Source organism: Meriones unguiculatus, chromosome 14, assembly GCF_030254825.1.
Source record: "Meriones unguiculatus strain TT.TT164.6M chromosome 14, Bangor_MerUng_6.1, whole genome shotgun sequence".
Classification (NCBI taxonomy): domain Eukaryota; kingdom Metazoa; phylum Chordata; class Mammalia; order Rodentia; family Muridae; genus Meriones; species Meriones unguiculatus.
The window spans coordinates 75,791,126-75,809,597 of NC_083361.1; the positions used below are offsets into that span (position 1 = coordinate 75,791,126).

Here is an 18,472-nt window from a genome sequence, read left to right on the forward strand (position 1 = left end):
GAGTATACACTTATAGCTAACATAGGAAAAAGTAACAGACATAGCCATTAGATTTTGCCATTGTCAAAAGTTGGGGAGAGCAAAGGAAGAAAACACACGCACAAACAGAACCCTAATAACTCTGAGGCCCTAATAACGCTAATTTTAGACCTTAACTGTAATAGCATATGTGTTGTGGTTGGTGGAAACAGGAAAGGACTGAACAGGAAATACCATGACCCAGATTCTGGCTAATGAGCAAGATTAACAAATACCAGAGCTGTCTCTGCTTTAAATGCAGTCCTCCAAGACCCAGCTCCCCTCTGCAAGTTTTTCTGAGGAACTGTATGATTTCTAGAACCAATCCTCTGCTCTGTGCATCCACTGTCTTCTGTCATAGCTTGGCTACAGCCCATCCTTATCACAGTTTTAGAATTACATTTTCTAGCTGGCTGAGCACCTTGAGCACTGTGTCTTTGTACCCGAGACCTTGAAGACCGCCTAGCAAAGTCTCAAGTCAGTGCTGCTTGCTACTCAATGAATCATTCCCTTGCCCTAGTCCTAGTTTCCCAGTTTTTATCACCATCTCACTTCCTTTACATCCTGTCTTGGACGGGACTGACTGGCCTCTTGGCATATGGACCCCCTTCTCGTGTCTGGGGAAATGGCTATTTTACAGCACGGGGTGGGAGAGCGTGTCTTCCACTTACGGAAACTGTGGTGAGGAGCTCTATACACCGAAGCATGAGGAGCTCTCAACCAGTGTGTTTCTGTGACAGGATCTTACCTGTGCTTCCTGCTCTTTATTTAATCATGCTGTCTAGTCTAAAACCTTCAAGGTTACACTCCAACGAACTCTTATTTTGATTACCATAGTCAGAATTAATTTCCAGGTTGTTTATTTTGCAACTGAAAAGCTCAGCTGATATGTTTGGTGACCCCAAAATACTTGGTCTTAGATAACGGGATCCAAAGGTCAACAAATAAGTCCTGGCCCAAATCCAAGATAGAGATATGGGACAACCACCTCCTTTGCTGCACTTGTATTTTTTCACACTCATTTTCAAAACCCTAACTTCAGCAGGTGCAGCAGGCAACAAAACAAGGTTTGAAGATTGTAAAGCTTAATAAATCTAAAGAACCTCTCCACAGTCCCTGTATTAATGAGAGAGACTTCCAAACTGCCTGATTTCCAAATCTCTTGATTTCTACCCTAAGGGTTTTTTTTTAATAGCAAAAATAGTAATAAATGATTAATTTGTATTGACTTAACAAATTCCCCCTAACCATCTGTTATGTGCTAGTCATATATCAGAACAACATGTCCAACTGTGTTCTCTAGAAGGCACTCAAAGTATGATTATTGTGATTGTCAGTCTCAGTTGTCAACTTGAGATCTGGAATCACCTGGGAGACCAGTTGCTAGGCATGATGTGAGGGATTACCTTTTCTAGATTAATTGGGGTGGGAAGACACACCTGCTGTGAAAGTTGTTTGTGGGAGTACTGTAGAAGAGTGTGGAGAAGTAGGCTACAAAAATTGTAAAAGCCTGTTAGCAGAGACTAATAGGCAGTTTTCCTGGGAGCTCAGAAGACCAGAGTGCTGTTAGAAATGAGTGCCTTAGGAGATTATGGTGCAGATGTTGAGAGCTCTGGCTTCTCTTCTAGAGGACTAGGTTCACACCTACCTGTCTGTAACTCCAGTTCCAGGACATCCAGTACCTTCCATGGGCACCAGGTATGCAAATGGTACACAGGCATACGTGCAGGCAAAACACCCAAACACATAAAATTAAGAAAGAGGGAGAGGAGGAGGAGGAGGAGGAGGAGGAGGAGGAGGAGGAGGAGGAGGAGGAGGAGGAGGCGGAGGAGGCGGAGGAGGCGGAGGAGGCGGAGGAGGAGAAATGTGGTCAGTAGAGATTGCACTTACTAAAGTTTCAAATGAGACAAATCTCTGTGGGGAATTGAATTAGAGGCCACAGAATTTGTTTCTACTTTACCAATGTCCTGAAACTTAATGAAAAGCCAAATTTAAAAGTAGCAGACTAATTTGGTAGGGGAAATTCCATGAGAAGAGTGCATTCAAAATTTGGCATGGTTTTTGGTGGATGCTTTTAGCCAGGCTTACAGCAAGACTCAGGAACAAAAAGTATATAAAAGTTTGAAAATGTGTGCTCAGACTGGCAAAGGAAGTAGTTGAAGTAAGATGTGGTATTACAGAGGTTAGTGCCTTTAAAAATAACAAGAAAAAGAAGACGAGAAAGGGGGAAAACCACTTTGCATAGGAAAATAGGAAAGATACTTTGAAAGCATCCCAGAGACTGGCCAGAGCCCAAGTATCACAAGTTGCAGGGTGTAAGGTTGTATAATTGTGAATTCATTCAAAAGAGAGGCCTTTGGGGTAGATTGCTCCCACAAATCATGAAGGGAAATGCTTTCCTGAGTTTAGCTGCCTGGTGGGGGGTCGGGGGGAAGCAGAATGCTATGGTACTAGATATGAACTATCCCTAGAGAAGGCTCATATATTAAAACACACTTGTACTGACAGTCCTCAAGAGGTAGTGGCAGGAGAGTCCCACGTTCTAGACCAGTTTGTACTGCCTGAGTTATTTTCTCACTACTCCTACTTGCAAAAGAATGGCTGGTCCCATTTTCGGCTGTTTTAAAAACTAAAGGAGGTGAGACCTAGCTGGAGGAGGTAACTCACTAGGAGTAGGTTCTTGTATTATCCTTGACCCCTTGCAGCCTCTCTTTCTACCCCTGGCTATGTGACATGCTCTGCTTTACCATGCCCTCTCCATACCGGTGGACGGATGATGAAAGTCATCAATGTAAAAACCAAGCTAAACTGACTGCTTATAACCAAACTGACGTCTGACCTGTTACCTGCATGCGGCACACACGGCCAATGTCTCCCCAGACCTTCTTAGCCCACACCTCCGCATGCCGAGGATGCCTTGCTGAGAACGCCCACAGACCCTGCCTCAAAAGCGTGCTCGGCTTTTGTGCCAGAAAACTGAGAATGCCAAAGTAAGCATCGTGGAAACACTCCTGAAACAACACCAACAAGACTCGTAGAGAAATGGCCTGGCCTCGTGTCCTGGAAGTAAGTCAGAGGCCTATTCAATGCTTTCCAAAAAGGGTACCTAGCTGCAGGTACTCTTGATGGTGACTTGCTTGATAGCACACAGTAGGCAGTAACCTCCCTCTTCTCTGCCTCATGTCCCTCTGGGGGCAAAACAGCCAAACACATGAGATTAAGAAGGAGGAGGAGGAATGTGGTCAGTAGAGATGGCACTTACTAAAGTTTCTGGGGATTTTTTTCTGGGGGTCACCTGCAAAATAAACTACTTACAGGCAACCTCTGTTCTCACGCTCTGCTCCAGGGAAGCCAAACCAAGATACCAGGTGTAGCTGGGGAAACTATTCAGCTAAAGTCCTGCAGAATAAAAATATCCCTTCTCTCCCAGAGACAAATTCATGAGACAGCTTAGCCTAATCCCTGACATCTAAGCAGTCTGGTGCCGGGCACTGGGATGTGGGGAACACTTGTGGTTTCAGAGTGCTCCCCGCATGCTGCTCCACTTCTTGTTTCTCAGAGAAGCTTCTTTGACCCAGCCTCTTCGCTAGCGGCCTCACCACACTTCCTGCCTGTCCCCTTGCCAGGTGCTGTCCTTTATTTTAGGCCTGCTCACCCACTGTCTCGTCTCTGGAAATGCCCAACCTCTCACACACTTGTGATCTAGCACGTGATATTCTCACTGTCTCCAGAGAGTTCTTTCTCTTGCCTGTCAAGCATCCTCTCAGATTCCTCTCTCCTGCAAGGCTTTCCCAGGCTCCCTCCACGGTCTTTTCTGTCTATATCACACAAATATACAGGCTGAGGACACACCTCAAGGACTCCTAACCCAGGGATGTCTTTCTCTTTCACTGTGTATATCACCTACGACCATAATTATGTACTTTCTTCCTTTCTTCCTTCATGAGGATGAAAACATCTGTCTACAGCACAAACTGCATCTATATTTCTGGTACACAACTTAGCACCCAACTTTTAAAAATGTAAAAACATCTTTGTCCAGATGGTGGTGGTGCACGCCTTTAATCCCAGCACGAGGGAGGCAGAGGTAGGTGGATCTCTTGAGTTTCAGGACAGCCAGAGCTACACAGAAAAACCTGTCTTAAGAAACAAACAAACAAAATGTAAAGACTTGTTTTGTTTGTTTGTTTGTTTGTTTTTTAAGACAAAGTTTTTTTGTGCAGCCCTGGCTGTCCTGGAACTTACTCTGTAGACCAGGTTGGCCTCGAACTCAGCGATTGTCTGCTTCTGCCTCCCAAGTGCTGGGATTAAAAGCATGTGACATCATTGCCTGGCCATAAAGTCATTTTTATTTTTTTAGAGTAAACAAACTTTAAAAACACCTTTGAGCCAGAAAAATTATCTCTGTTTTCAGCTGAGGAAACAGGATCAACTCTGACTCTTTCCAATAGAATGAAACTAATTTGTGGTGGGTGAGGAACCCAGAACTGGCCATTTGAATTCAAAGCTGGCCATTTCTTCCACAGCACCGTAGCTGCAAGGGCTTTGTGACAGAGACGCCCATCTCACACCCTCTACTTAGAAAATAAACTCCATCTACAACCTTAGAAGGAAGGCTTTCCATCCAAAATGGCCTAGTCTCCAGCCATGGTTGATTGCTGAGGAGGAAGTTGTCCACAGAGATGCCCGTCTGGCCATAGGATCTGATCCTGTAAGGTGACAGGGACTTGGCTCACTGAGCGTGATATTCTGGAGTTTCTGTTTGGGGATCCTGTGCTTTGATAAGCAGTAGGAGCAGATCTAGGGGCTGGGGAGATGGCTCAGCAGTTAAAAGCATTTGTTGCTCTTGCAGGAGTGGTTTAGGTTACTAGAACCCATGGCACCTCACAGCCACCCGTAACTCCAGTTCCAGGGGACCCAGTGACCTCTGAGGTGGGTGGGGCAAACATACACTTGACGCATGTACATATGTGTAGGCAAGCACTCGTACAAATAAAATAGATAAATCTTCAAAAATAAAAAAGTGGATGTGACATGAAAAACAGACAAGGCACCACAAGTGGGAAAATGAAGGAAAGAGGGAAGGAGAACAAGAGGTAAGATTGTGTGAAGAGAAACACAAACCTTAGTTTTGTTGCATGTTTGTTTGGTTTGGTTTTTTGAGACACGGTTTCTTTGCATAGCTTTGGCTGTCCTGGACGTACTTCATAGACCAGGCTGGCTTCAGACTCACAGAGATCCGCCTGCTTCTGAATGCTGCGCCTGCAGGTGTTTGCTACCCCACCACTTTAATTTTAGTTTTTGATAATTTCCATGAACTGTTGACAAATGAATTCCAAAAGATCCCCTAATTTTTTTTTCCTTTTCAGTTTTGTTTGTTTTTCTTTTCTTTCTTTCTGTTTTTTTTTAGACATGGTTTCTCTAAATAGTCCCAGCTGTTCTGGAATTCACTCTGTAGACCAGGGTGGCCTCGAACTCAGATATCCACCTCCCCCTGCCTCCTGAGTGCTGGGATTAATAGGCATGCACCACCACTGCCGGGCAAGGTCCTAATTCTTAATAAAGCATTTTCTTTTCAGCTAATTCAGATCATTTTCCTGTCCCATATCTACAGAGAACTGTGATGATCACTTATTAACATCTCCCTAAGTGTGGTTGCATGTTTACAATACAATTCTATTTGCAACGAAGGTTTCTGCCTATGAATGTCACAGGTTGCTTCCTTGGAAGTAGATACTGAGGAAAATAGGAAGGGGTGTATATTAGGAATAAACGTGTGTGATGGAAGAAGGGAGGAAGTGGAATATAGAGAGAAGGAAGTAAAATTTCACAGAGGGCCTGAGAGAGCCTTCGATCAGTCAAGGGCTCTGGAGCACTGTTCTCCCGAGCGTCCCGACTGGACTTTTTCCCTGCACCTCACTCAGCCATTGCGTGGATCCCTAGAGAAACCACCCATTCTGGGGCAAACTGAGTCTCTGCAGCTGAGACCATCCAAAAGCAACGAGAGCCGACGGCTGTCTGTCTCCTGACCACATTCTTTATGTTTGGACAGCAGATCCCTTTTAGAGGGACAGTCCTGTCTGTCTCCTTGACTGTGTCACCATGTGACAGGGTGGATGATTTTTTTTTTTATTCTGAACATCTCATCTAATCACCTAGTATGTCAGCTGAAGGTCACATAGCAGGTTTGTTGCCAAGCCACACACTAAACAAAACAGTTCTACTTTCCAATTAGGATCTTGGTCTGAAGTGATCCAGGAGGCCGAGAAAGGTGTTATCTCCTTTTCCTTCTGCTCCAGATCCATCTCTTTCTTTGGCTTTTTGTTATTGGAATATTTTCCTACACGCTAAGTGTGGTCTGTTAGTAATAAATCAGTTTCTTTGTTCTCTGGAATTGCTTCTTCTGTGTCCTTTGTCAACCCCACTTCTCCACCAAAGAGCTCCATTTTAGGAGCGGAGAACAAGAGTCATGGAAAATATACTGCTCCTGAGTTTTGCCTTTTCACAGGAAGCAGGACATGTTATCCTTCTGTCAAAAAACATGGTAAGTAAGAAATCCTGGTCACATTTGTGTTAGTTGGGCTTCTCCAGGTTTGTGTGTGTGTGTGTGTGTGTGTGTGTGTGTATGAGAGAGAGAGAGAGAAAGAGAGAGAGAGACAGAGACACACACAGAGACAGAGACACACAGAGAGGGATAGAGAGAGAGGAGAGATAGGGAGAAGTCTTGTTTTGTATTTTGTGTGCATGGGTGTTTGGCCTGCATGTATATCTATACCATATACGTATCTGGTGCCAGAGGGCATCGGATCCCTTAAGACTAGACTTACAAGAAGTTGTGGGCCACCATGAGGGTGTTGGAAATTGAACCCTGGTCCCCTGAAAGTCAGTACGCTTAACCACTGAGCCATCTCTTCATCCTCCAGAACCAACTTAGCTGTAGGCTGATGAGGCTAGAGTCTGCAGGACAGCCTGCCAGCTGCAGACACAGGAGAGAGCCAGTGCGGCTGCTCAAGTGTAAAGGTCATCTGCTGAGATGCTTCTCATGCACAAGAAGAAGCTAGTGTTTTGCTCTGTTCAGGCTTTCAACGGATTGAATAAGGCCTGCTACATCATGATCTGCTTTTACTCCGAGTCCACTAGTGTAGACGTTAATTGCCTCCAAAATGTTCTCAAAGAAACATCCCAAACTATGTTTGTGTAAATATCTGGGCCCCTTTGACCCAGAAAAGCTGACCTAGTTAACCACTGTATAAGCTGAATTAAAAAATTTTATTTATTTATTTATTTATTATGTATACCATGCTCTGCCTGCATGTGTGCCCGCATGCCAGCAAAGGGCACCAAATCTTATTACAGACAGTTGGAAGCCACCATGTGGTTGCTGGGAATTGAACTCAGGACCTCTGGAAGAGCAGACAGTGCTCTTAACCCCTGAGCTGTCTTTCCAGCCCATAAGTTGAATTTTTTGCAGCCTCGGTTTATAGCAGAATTCCAGTGTAGTTGTGTGAGGGCCAGTTGCTGGGAGACGCGCTGCACAGAAGGCCTGCATGGTACTGAGCCTCACAATAGATCAGCATCAAAGGAGAGGAGAGGAAAGAGACTCCAGAAAGGATGTAAAAACCACCGGGCAGACGGGAACATTAGAAGTAAATGACTAGTTTGACAGACACAGGCTCTTGGCCTTAATGATTTCTGTCTGAAGAAAAGGGAAATCCAGAAACCAAAGACCTTATTCTTTTTTTCAGATAAACTTGGTAGAGCAGAGTTGCAAAATCAGGTCTCTGGGGCGAGGATCTGCCTGCTAACTCCCCAAAGCTGGTAACTCAGGCACCGGCTCCTGGTCGGCTGTGACCATTGTTGAAATCCTGTAGTTCTAGATTCCTGAATTCATCCCATGAATGGCTTTGGACATTTGGACATGGATTATTAACCCCCCCCCCCGCCGGCATATATTTCTTGTACCAGGTTCTGTTTCCTTAATAGGAATGCGCAAGCTCAGTGACACTGGTGTGGAGGGAGTGGATATTTTTTGGAAACGGAATCAGTTGCTTTGCATCACTGCGGTCATGTGTCTGACAGAAGCAACTTAAGGGAGGAGGGGCTGGCTTTGGCTCACAGTTTCAGAGGGTTTTCAGTCTAGCAAAGCAGTGGTGGCACAGAAGAGCTTTCTCTTTGGCAGTAGGAGTTGATAGCACTGTGGGCTACGGAGCAGAGAAAAGGAGGCTAGCGCTTCTATAAGTCTTACTTCTGTCAGCTAACCTCAAGCCTAGAGCTTCCAAAACAGCACCTCAGCTGAGGAGCAAGCGTTCAGCTTATGAACCTGTGGGGACATTTCAGATACGCAGGGTGCAGCTCACGCCTGTAATCCCAGCACTCTGGGAGGCAGAGGCAGGTGGATCTCTGGGAGTTTGAGGCCAGCCTGTTCTACAAACTGAGTCCATGACAGCCAAAGATACACAGAGAAACTCTGTCCCGAAAAGAAAAAAACAAAACAAAACAAAACAAAACTCCAAAAACCTAACTTGATAATTTGTGTGAGAGAAAATAAATTGAGGAATTGCATCCTGAGTAGGCACAGAAAAGATTTTCTTTCTTTCTTTCTTTCTTTTTTTCTTTCTTTCTTTCTTTCTTTCTTTCTTTCTTTCTTTCTTTCTTCCTTTCTTTTTTTTGAGACAAGTTCTCACTATATGGACCAGGCCAGCCTTGAATCCACCTGGCTCTATCCCTCAAGTTCTGGTAAAGATGTTTTTAAAGACAGCTTGAAATTCATATTGTAATTACAGACCATTTCCTAAGGTGTTTTAAAAAAAAATACATTAAGGGATTTGTATCGCTGCGAAGAGTTATTTAAAGTAATTCTGTGTTTCTAAGGGTGGGGGGGGGGACACCTGTTGGTTACGTGACAAAACTTTGTCCTGCTTAAACACAGCAGGACCGTTAGCAGAGCCTGTCTGTGCTTCCTGTGTCCTGAGGTCCCTCACAGATGGCTTGGAGCAACCTCTCTTGGTTCCATCCCATCTCCCTGAAACTTCCTCCGTTTATGTCTGGAGCTGACCCAATAGCTCAGCAGCAGGGTCCCCATTGGACACCCTGTATGGCCCCTGGGTCACAAGTGGGTAAGAAACAACTGTCCTCTGCTCTTTCTTTCTCCTGCGCCACATTTTCAGGTCCATCCTTCCCTGCTTCAAGCAGAGATTTGCTCTCTATCAGCCAACTCTCCACATGTCAGCAGGCTAATGGTTTAGCGGGTTAATGGTTTTCTATCTTTATCATAAAACAACCTAGAAAAGTTCGTAGTTTGCTGAGAATCCCTCCGAGTCATATCTCGGGGGAAAAAAAGAAAAGAAAAGAAAAACCTCCTTGAGTCATATGTGAGTTTAAAAAGGCCTCTGGCTTTCAGGTCAAAGGAGCCGCCTCCTCACCTCCCACCCCCAAGAGGGTTTCTTTATGTGTAGCCCTGACTGTCCTGGAACTCTATTTGTAGACCAGGCTGGCCTTGAACTCACAGATCTGCCTGCCTTTGCCTCCCAGAGTGCTAGGATTACAGGTGTGTGTCACCGTGCCAGGCTCACCTCCTCCTTCTTAAAAGCAGCTGGCCATGGCAATGGGCCGGGAGACAGGCAGATGTGCTTCTAGCTTCAGTGGCATTGTACAGGAGCAGTTGATGTTTGGCATGGCCCTGCTGTCGGAGAGTCAGTTAACCCTGTAAAGAGAAGATTATAACAACACCATGGGGGCGGGGGAGAGACACCCTTTGCCCCAGGGTTTTCTACAAATTAAATGAAATCATCTATGTGACAATACTGTGTCTACTCAAATGTAAATTCCTTTATTATCAGATTACAATTTCCATGAGTCATCTCATATGTCAGCTCTTGGCATAGTTGTCCTTAATCCTACCACGATTTATTTCCCTTTTTCCACCTTCTTGTTTCCTGGCAAAAGGATCAAATTCGTCATATGCCCCCCCCATATTTAATGTCTTTTTTGGTTCCACCCTCCGTTCTCAGCATGGTCTATAAGCTCTCCCCCCCCTCCCTAGGTCAGGACTCAATCAGGAAGTCTTCCAGTGGACGTCTGGCCACCCGGCAGTGGCTCGCTATTGTTGAGTTTAGTGGCAGTCACGGGTAAAAAACAAATGATGATGAGCTAACAGTCCAGAATTGTGTGTTTTCCAAATTCCCACTGCTGTTGACTGTCTAGGGGGTTTCCAGGCCTTGTCTTAAAAATTCTTAGTCTTTGAAACTCACTCCTTCCAGCTTCATGCCTTTTTTTTCCTTAAAAACAAACAAACAAACAAACAAACAAAAAAAACAATTCATTGAGTCCAATCTTCAGTTCTCGTATGTACGTGACTAGGGGTTAATCAACTGCGGTGTGCCTGACCCATGAGTGCCCCTACATCAGAAAGTTGTTTCTCCTTCTCCAGCGCTCAAGCCATTGAGAAAGGACGGCTCTGTTCAAGCCAGGGAGTGTGAGTGATCTGCTTTCAAAGGCACCATGTCAGAGAGCAGGCACCTCCCGACCTAGACTTGAAATATGGCTGAGTTATACAAGTCCAGGCTGAAAGAGGGACATTAAGATGTGACTGGGGCCAGAGATACCTCCCAGCACTCAGGAAGCAAAGACAAGTGAATTTCTGTGAGTTCAAGGCCATCCTGGTCTACACAGCGCATGCCAAGGCTACACAGTGAGACCCTGTCTCAAACCAACCCGCTCCCCCTAAAAAGGAGGGGAGGGGAGTTTGGCTCACTTCTGGTGGGAACTTTGTTTACTCTGGTAGTCCGAGTTACAACTTTTCTCACTTTTCCTCCTACCCTCTCACCCTACTGGACCTGCTAGTCTCCTTTTCGTAACCGACTTGTAGCCTAATTTTACCCTTCCCTCACACTTCCCTGCTTAGACAGAAGCCCTGCCTTGAACTTCAGGCTGCCGGCTTAGTTCCTGACGGTGCTTTGCTGACACAATCTATTCTTGCAGGGAGCGGGGTCTACACCCACTCCAGCCCTGGCAGCCCCGCAGCAGAGGTCGCCACCCTCAGCCTCAGCTTCGGCCAGCCCCAGCCTTCCCCAGCTTCCTTCCGGGCTCTATTGCTGAGCTTCCCCCAGGCCTCATGCCCGAACCCAGCCCCAGCCTCATCTGGGCTCATTTTCTCATCTGTAGCAAGGGGGAATCCTAGTAGGTGACCTCTGAAGTAGCTCCTTTCCAACACTAACATTCTTTGTTTCTAAGTAGGCCAACACCTGTAAGAGACTGGGCTACGTTGGATCAGAACAATAGAGGCTGGGAGAGGATGAGTCAGGCTCAGCAAAACGTCAAGCTAACGGCGCTGCCGGGAGGTTGGACAGCGGCGTGTCACCGGGCAGACGGCAGCCACGGACTCCTGCCGGAGATTAGCCTCGCTTGGGCAGTGGACAAGATGCTGTACAGGTGCCCAGCTTGTTAGTTTCCTCATCGTGCAGGGAGGAGTCCCGGAGCATCTAGCCTTCCTCCTAAATTCCTTTCAGACTCTTCACAGGCTGCCTAAAAATAAGAACGCAGGTTTTGTTGTTTTTTGAAGGATACGCTTGAACCCCATGGTTGTTTACTAGTTTGGGTTGTCAAAAATTTCCCAGGGAGCCTTGGATTTCCCAGCTGTGACATGAGCTAGCTGAGTGGAAGAGCTGCCGCGGGTCTAACACACAAAAGCTTCCCCCCAAAACGGGAACCCCTGAGCCTTCCTGCCTTATAAAAATCCCCTTTGGAACATTTTTCTTTTTTCCTTGCTTATTTGACCTTTTCCTCTCATTCTTACACAAGCCTGTAAGGCCTTTTTGGATCTACACAACTTCCTGTTCCCTGCACCAATGCCAGACCTACAGAATGCTGAGTCAGCATTAGCTCTTCCTGGAATGAAGTTTTCCCCCTCCTCTCTCTCTCTCTCTCTCTCTCTTCTTTTTAATGTGTGTGTGTGGGGGGGTGCATACCTCTGTGCTAATGAGAAGGTCAGAGAACAGTTTATGGGAGTCAGCTTTCTCCTTCCACCAGGTGGGTCTCAGGGATCCAACTCAGATTAGCATGCTTGGCAGCAAGCACAATTATATACCTACTGGGCCATCTCCCTCTCTCTCTAGTCCCATGGTTCTGTGTGTGTGTGTGTGTGTGTGTGTGTGTGTGTGTGTGTGTGCACATGTGGAGGCCAGCTGCCAGTCTCTGGAATTCTTCCTCAGGCACCATCCACCATTTTTTTTTTTCTTGTTTGTGCTTTGTTTTGTATGAGGCAAGGTCTCTTACTGGCCTGAACGTCACCGTTGGCCTGGTGGCCAGTGAGCCCAGCAACCCACATGTCTCCACCTCCCCAGGCAGCCATGAGTGAGACAGGGTTTCTCTGTGTAGCCTTGGCTGCCCTGGACTCCATCTGTAGACCAGGCTGGCCTCACACTCACAGAGACCTGCCTGCTTCTGCCTCCAGGAGTGCTGGGATCACAGGCGTGTATGGCATTTGGACATTTGGTGGTGAGTCCTCCACATCTAAGAAGGAGGAGAAGTGGAGTTGAGTAGAGCAGCAGGCTGGTCCTTGGGACAGATCAAGTACAACTCCTCAAGATCCTGGACTTCTGCCTACGGTCCCAGAGTAACCAAGCAGGCTTCCCTTAGGATAAAACATATATTCCATGGTCACTCTCTTGGGGGGAACACAATGCTAAAGAACAACTAAAAGTTTCTAGTAGACACTGAAATTTTGACTAAACAAGACATTTCCCCCACAAAGTGCAGCAAAGATCACTGGGCATGACACACAGGAAGATCATCTTATTGTGTAGGAGATTCACCGTCACACAAGTCAATCCCAAACAGCATTCCATGTTAAAAACGTCATTTTACTATTGATTTCCTGGGTTGCTTTAAGTCAATTCACTTAACCATTTTAGCCTCAACTGCAAAATAAACGGACATAGACCATACAGTCTCTAAAGGCTTCCTCGGTTCTAAAATAAGTACAGAGACAGTATATAATTACATATTGTGTTATTATGGCAGTTAGTCACACCCTTACTATTTCTGAAGAAGCCTGAAGAGACTGCATGATTATTAAGGACTCTTGCCTCACATCTGGCTTCCATCTGAGGCTATGAAGTGTGAGCGCTTATCCAGAGGACTGTACAGTCCCGGAGCATCTGAGAAGATACAGTTGACAACCAGAAAGCTGGAATGAGGATTGGAGACACACCGTCTCCTTGCACTTTTGGTTCTTCAGACCAGATTGATCTCTTCACTTTGAACTGTCCCATTTGTTTAATTATCTTGCCAAAATTTTCTCAGCATGGTTTTTGGCCCTGAGTTCATCAGGTTGGCAATGTACTAAGACCAGATTAGAAAGGACATTAGATACGAGTGAACCTTTCCAGCCTGACCATGGCTTACTCTCGCATCCTCTTCCCCACTTCTTCCTTCCATGCCTTCTAAGGTTGTGGGGTCCACTTAAATCAAACATAACTCAAACACCACGTCAACGAAGATGACAAAAGTTTATTGTAATCAGGCCACTACTGACCAGGGCTGCAGAACAGACTCGGGCACTGAACTGCGATGCTGAAGGGATGTTGTAAGGCATATTTAAAGGATGAAACCATAAAGCAAGAGGGAGCGGAGTGGGCTGTAGCATCGTCCAATATTTTGACATAAGGGGTTGAACAAAGGAGTTTCCATCAATCAGGACAGGAGTAGGTTCCTGGGCCTGAGAACATGAACTTAATTTGACCCTTGCAGCAAGATGGAGAAGTTGTCCTTGAAATGGGTGGACTCAGACAATTGTCTCCTTACAAGTTGTCCCTGGGATGTCTGGACAGACAACTGTTTCCTTAAAAGTTGTTCCTGAGATGTCTGGACTCAGACAACTGCTTCCTTACAACAGAAGTTGCTCAGCTATTTGGGAAGTCCCCAGCTCCCCCAGGGCCTGGGACCTTGAACTTAGTTTTTCCCTGTGATTACGTGAAGCCTGAAAATGCAATTGTAGTTCTTAGAATAAGTTTCTTTTGCTTGTTTGCAGCACTAACACAGCCATGCTGATCCGGTCTGGGATGTTTTCTCCTATTTTTACTATTTACATAATTTTTCCTTTTCTTTCTCTCTAAAAAAAGGTTTAAATATTTATTTTATTTTAAAACTCTTGTGTGTGTGTGTGTGTTCTAGGGACTGAACTCAGGTGAACTGGCTTCTGTGGCAAGCATTTTCTACGTACTGAACCATCTCAGCAGTCCAAGCTTACGTGCTTTTCTAATGTCACTCTCTCCTGTGTACACACACACACACACACACACACACACACACACATGAGCCTCTTGTCTCTGCCTCCTGAAGGCTGAGATTCCAGGTGTACCATGCCTGATTTGTCTAGGACAGTTTTTGTATGTTCTCTTCTTGGGCCACTTTACATTACTATAGTAATATACTTGAGCCCAGGGACTTCCTAAAGGAAAGAGGTTTACCTAGGTCATGGTTCGGAAGGCTCAAGGTCATGGCTTTGGCATGTGCTTGGCTTTAGGGAACTCCTTATAATGGAGAGCATTACAATGGGGTGGTGTACCTAGGCATCGTAAGAACAGGGATCCAGGGGGGATACCAGACTCACTCACCACGTTCTTCAGCAGCTAAGCAAGCTCTGTTCCATTTATGAGCATGAAAGCCTTGTACCCTAGTTATATACTATAGGACCCCATTCCTGTCCCTTATCTATCACTGAGTTTCTAACCTGTAAATTTCTGGGGGAACAAGCCATATCACAACCACAACCCCACGAAGCTCCCTCACAGAGTGGCACAGGCACCAAGAATCGATAGTTACTCTGCTTGAACTCAAATCCCCAGGGATGGTTAACAATATAATTTTAGGTAAGTTGAAAATAAGAAAACATTTCATCTGTTAAATGGACACAATGGCAGTTTTTTTTTATCTCATAGATCTGTTACATATGGGGCTGGAGAGATGGCTCAGTGGTTAAGAGCAATGTCTGCTCTTCCAGAGGACCGGGGTTCAAGTCTCAGCACCCACATGGCAGCTCACAACTGTCTGTAACACTGACACCTTCACACTAATGAACATAAAATTAAAAAAAAAATTTAAATAAATTATTAAAAAATTGCTGAAAAAAAAAAAGAGAGATCCGTTACGTTTAAATGAAACAAGTGTTAAGCACTTAGAACAGTGCCTTGCCAGTAGTGAGTTTAATAGACAAAGCTGTTGCAACTATTCTCCTTTATTTTACATATGTAATTCCCCTTCTTCTGTTCCCTCCTGGACTCTACAATTCACTGTTGTCTGTTTGTTTGTGTTTACATGTGTTCACATGCAATTGCATGCACCCGTGCATGCTCATGTGGAGGCCAGGGTGGACACTGGATGTCTTCCTCTATCACCGTCTATCTATCTTTTGAGACAAGTCCTCTCATGGAACCTAGAGTTTGTTGCTTTAGCTAGACTACACGGCCATAGAACCCCTGGGATGTGACTATCTCCACCCCATGCTCAATTTTTTTTAATATATATTTTTATTTTTCATTTATGTGTATATGTGTGGGTGCCTTCAGAGTTGTGAGGAGGCAATGAATTCATTGCCTCTAGAAATAGAAGCAATAGTGGGCCACTGGATGTGTGTGTGTGTGTGTGTGTGTGTGTGTGTGTGTGTGTGTGTGTTGAGGCCTGAAAAGGCTGCTCTGGATTCACTGGAGCTTGAGTTTCCGGCAGTTGTGAGCTGCCTGATATGGGTGCTGGTAACTGGACTCTGGTTGTCTGGAAAAGCAGCAAGTTTTCCTAACCACTGCACCACCTCCCCTGCCCCACATTCAGCTTTTCCATCAGTGTGTAGAATCTAAACTCGGTCCTTAGGTGTGTGCAGTAAGCCAGTAAGCCATCTCCCAAGATCCCCTATAGTTCTTGTGTCAGGAGGATTTGTTCCTTGTCATTTTTGTATTTTCTTTTGGGTCTAGAACATAGATTTGACAGGTTTAGAAAACTTAGGCCTACATTCCTTCCTCCTTTTAGTTCTGATTATTCACGATGTGACACTAGCCATAAAATTGTGATTCTATAAATGAAAACATCCTATTATAACTAAACCACAAATCAGGTATTAGACCAGTGTATAATTCGTTGCATGCTTGAGCCCAGAACCCACTCTATTGCTCAGCTTTTGACTGTATTGTCTTTGCTTCTCACAACTGGGGATCAGCCTGGCTCTGGCTAGCCACGCTTCATGATAGCCGAGGTCACTTTGGAGCGCAGTTCACTCTTTGGGGATCCTCACTCGTGACCCATAGACAAACCGGTCAGCAAACATGAACTAGTGGAAAACATTTGGTGTTAGGCCTACAGGACGAGCTTCAGCTGTGGTCAGTTCTTTGGGTCAAATTCAAATTCACATTCATTTCTGAAATTTTCCAAAGCTATTACTTACATCTTTGCAGAGACACTTCTTTGGTTTGTGTTCATGGATCTATGCCAAATTACAGTTTACCCAACACTGTGATTCATTTGTTTGTTTCCTATACACTGTTTGACTTTTCCCATATTTGGCCTTGGCTGCAGACTCCTAACATATGGTGTACATGGCTAGGCAATCAGACTTCTTAGTATTTTTAAATCTTACTATAAAAATTAGATTGAAGGTCAGTTCTAATAATAAACCAGGGACTAGTCACTTCTTTTCAGTGAGTGTTAACTTTAATTTACTTCTCTTCAGTGATTTTCAGTGCTTTAATGTTGAGGCAAAATTCAGGTCAAGTAGTGTATCATTAATAGTACTTAGTTCATGAATAAGTTTCATACAAAGTAGCACAGGCCCAAAGAAGTGGGCCTAGAGAAATGAGGACAGACAGGACTCAAGAAATTAAAGTTCAAGATGTTTGTCTCCTCTCTGTTCTCTGAAACAGTATCTTTCTCAGGACTAACTCAAGACCAAGGTGCTCTGTGACACACACACACACATACACACACACACCACACCACACCACACCACATCACACCTCACATCTACTCACTCCAGATGGGGATCCCAAAGTAGAGATACTACCAAAGCCCCCTTGGCGAACCAGCGAGTTTTGTTGGGGTTGCTCACAGGAATGTGGGTAAGGGGTCACTTACGGCAGCAGAAATGACTCCAAGACAGTCACATCACCAAAGCCCACCCCAGCCTGGGTGAAGCTACCAAACGTTGGGAACCTGGAGTGTACTGCGCAGCCTCCAGGCAGCTCAACAGGTTGACATGCGTGGTCCTTTCAAGAGGATCAGCTGACCCAAGCCTCTTCCAGGTAGTCCCATCCACCTCTGCTTCTTTCCCGCGGCTGGGCTTGTCTGTTTTCTTTGCAGTTTGGGATATCTGAGAATGACTCTCAGGAGTCTTTACACTTTCTTTGGGAGCGAGGGGGCTAGCTAGTGAATTTGCTTGGTTTCAGGGACTTCCTGAAGCTGTTTTGAGTTGTTTACCTTCTATCTTAAGGAGCTTCCCTGGAAGATGGAGCCTCTCAATCTTGGAGAAAACTGCTACACAGCACCAGGCTGAGCAAGCACAGGCTTTTCCTACAGGGCAGGGGTATAACTCTCGACTGTTGGTTCTACAATGTTCTCTTCTCAGTTTTTTCTCTAGAGTAACGTTCTGTTGATCAGCACTTGTTCCAAAGACTTCTGTCCATTTTATTTTTAATTTTCTTACTAATTCATTCCTTCTTTGGCTATTAATTGATGTCAACACCTGTGGGAACTAGAGAAGAAAAATGAGTAGGCCGCAGGGATTTTTGTGTGGTGGAAGGACCAAAATAGACGGTTAAAACTCTGCATGTGACAGGTATCATGACAGAGCGTTATTAATGAGGCTGCCAAAAGGTAGGTGGTAACTTCAGAGATAAAAATGTCACAGAAAAACATGAGGAGAGAGTGTGCTCCAGGGAAGCATGGTGATAGTGTGTGCCTCACTGAGGACAAGTGGAAGAAAAACAATGTTGAATGCAAACACCTCTCATAGGGCAAATGCCTTAAACTATCTGGTAGTCACAAAGCCAAAGGAACATGGCACTCCCATTTCAATGTGTGAAAGCCACTCAGAAACTGAGCCCACAAGCTAATATTTGATAGAGAAATGAATGATGATGAACTGGGACCCCAGGGCACTGCCCAGGACGAGCTGGCATGATTTCTCAGTTGTTGGAGAACCCTTGAGATCAGAAATGGGGTACCTTGAAGCAGATGCTAAAAAAGGAGATGAGAAAATGGCAGAACAATGTCACCCAATTGGTAATTTAGAGGAGAGTAAGGCTGGAGTTTAGTGTCATAAACCAGAGAGGAGTCAGACTTTAAGCCTGGTATAGTAATAAAAAACAGACAGAGCATGTGTCCAGCCCAAGGAGCACAAAGATGGCTGAGCTCCTGAGTTTTAATCACTCCCACTTTACACTGTATCCCCCCAAAAGCACACAGTCTTTTT

At 45.1% G+C, this 18,472-nt stretch overlaps 1 long non-coding RNA gene across 2 annotated transcripts; it reads left to right on the forward strand.

The window, feature by feature from the left end:
• Nucleotides 1–1,843: 1,843 nt before the first annotated feature.
• Nucleotides 1,844–11,766, forward strand: LOC132647256 (uncharacterized). 2 transcript variants are annotated; one of them, XR_009585618.1, is made up of 2 exons: nt 1,844–3,084; nt 11,251–11,766. It is a non-coding gene; the product is annotated as an uncharacterized LOC132647256 (long non-coding RNA). The 2 variants fall into 2 exon arrangements; XR_009585619.1 differs by having other exon boundaries at nt 11,254–11,766.
• The last annotated feature ends 6,706 nt before the right edge of the window (nt 11,767–18,472 follow it).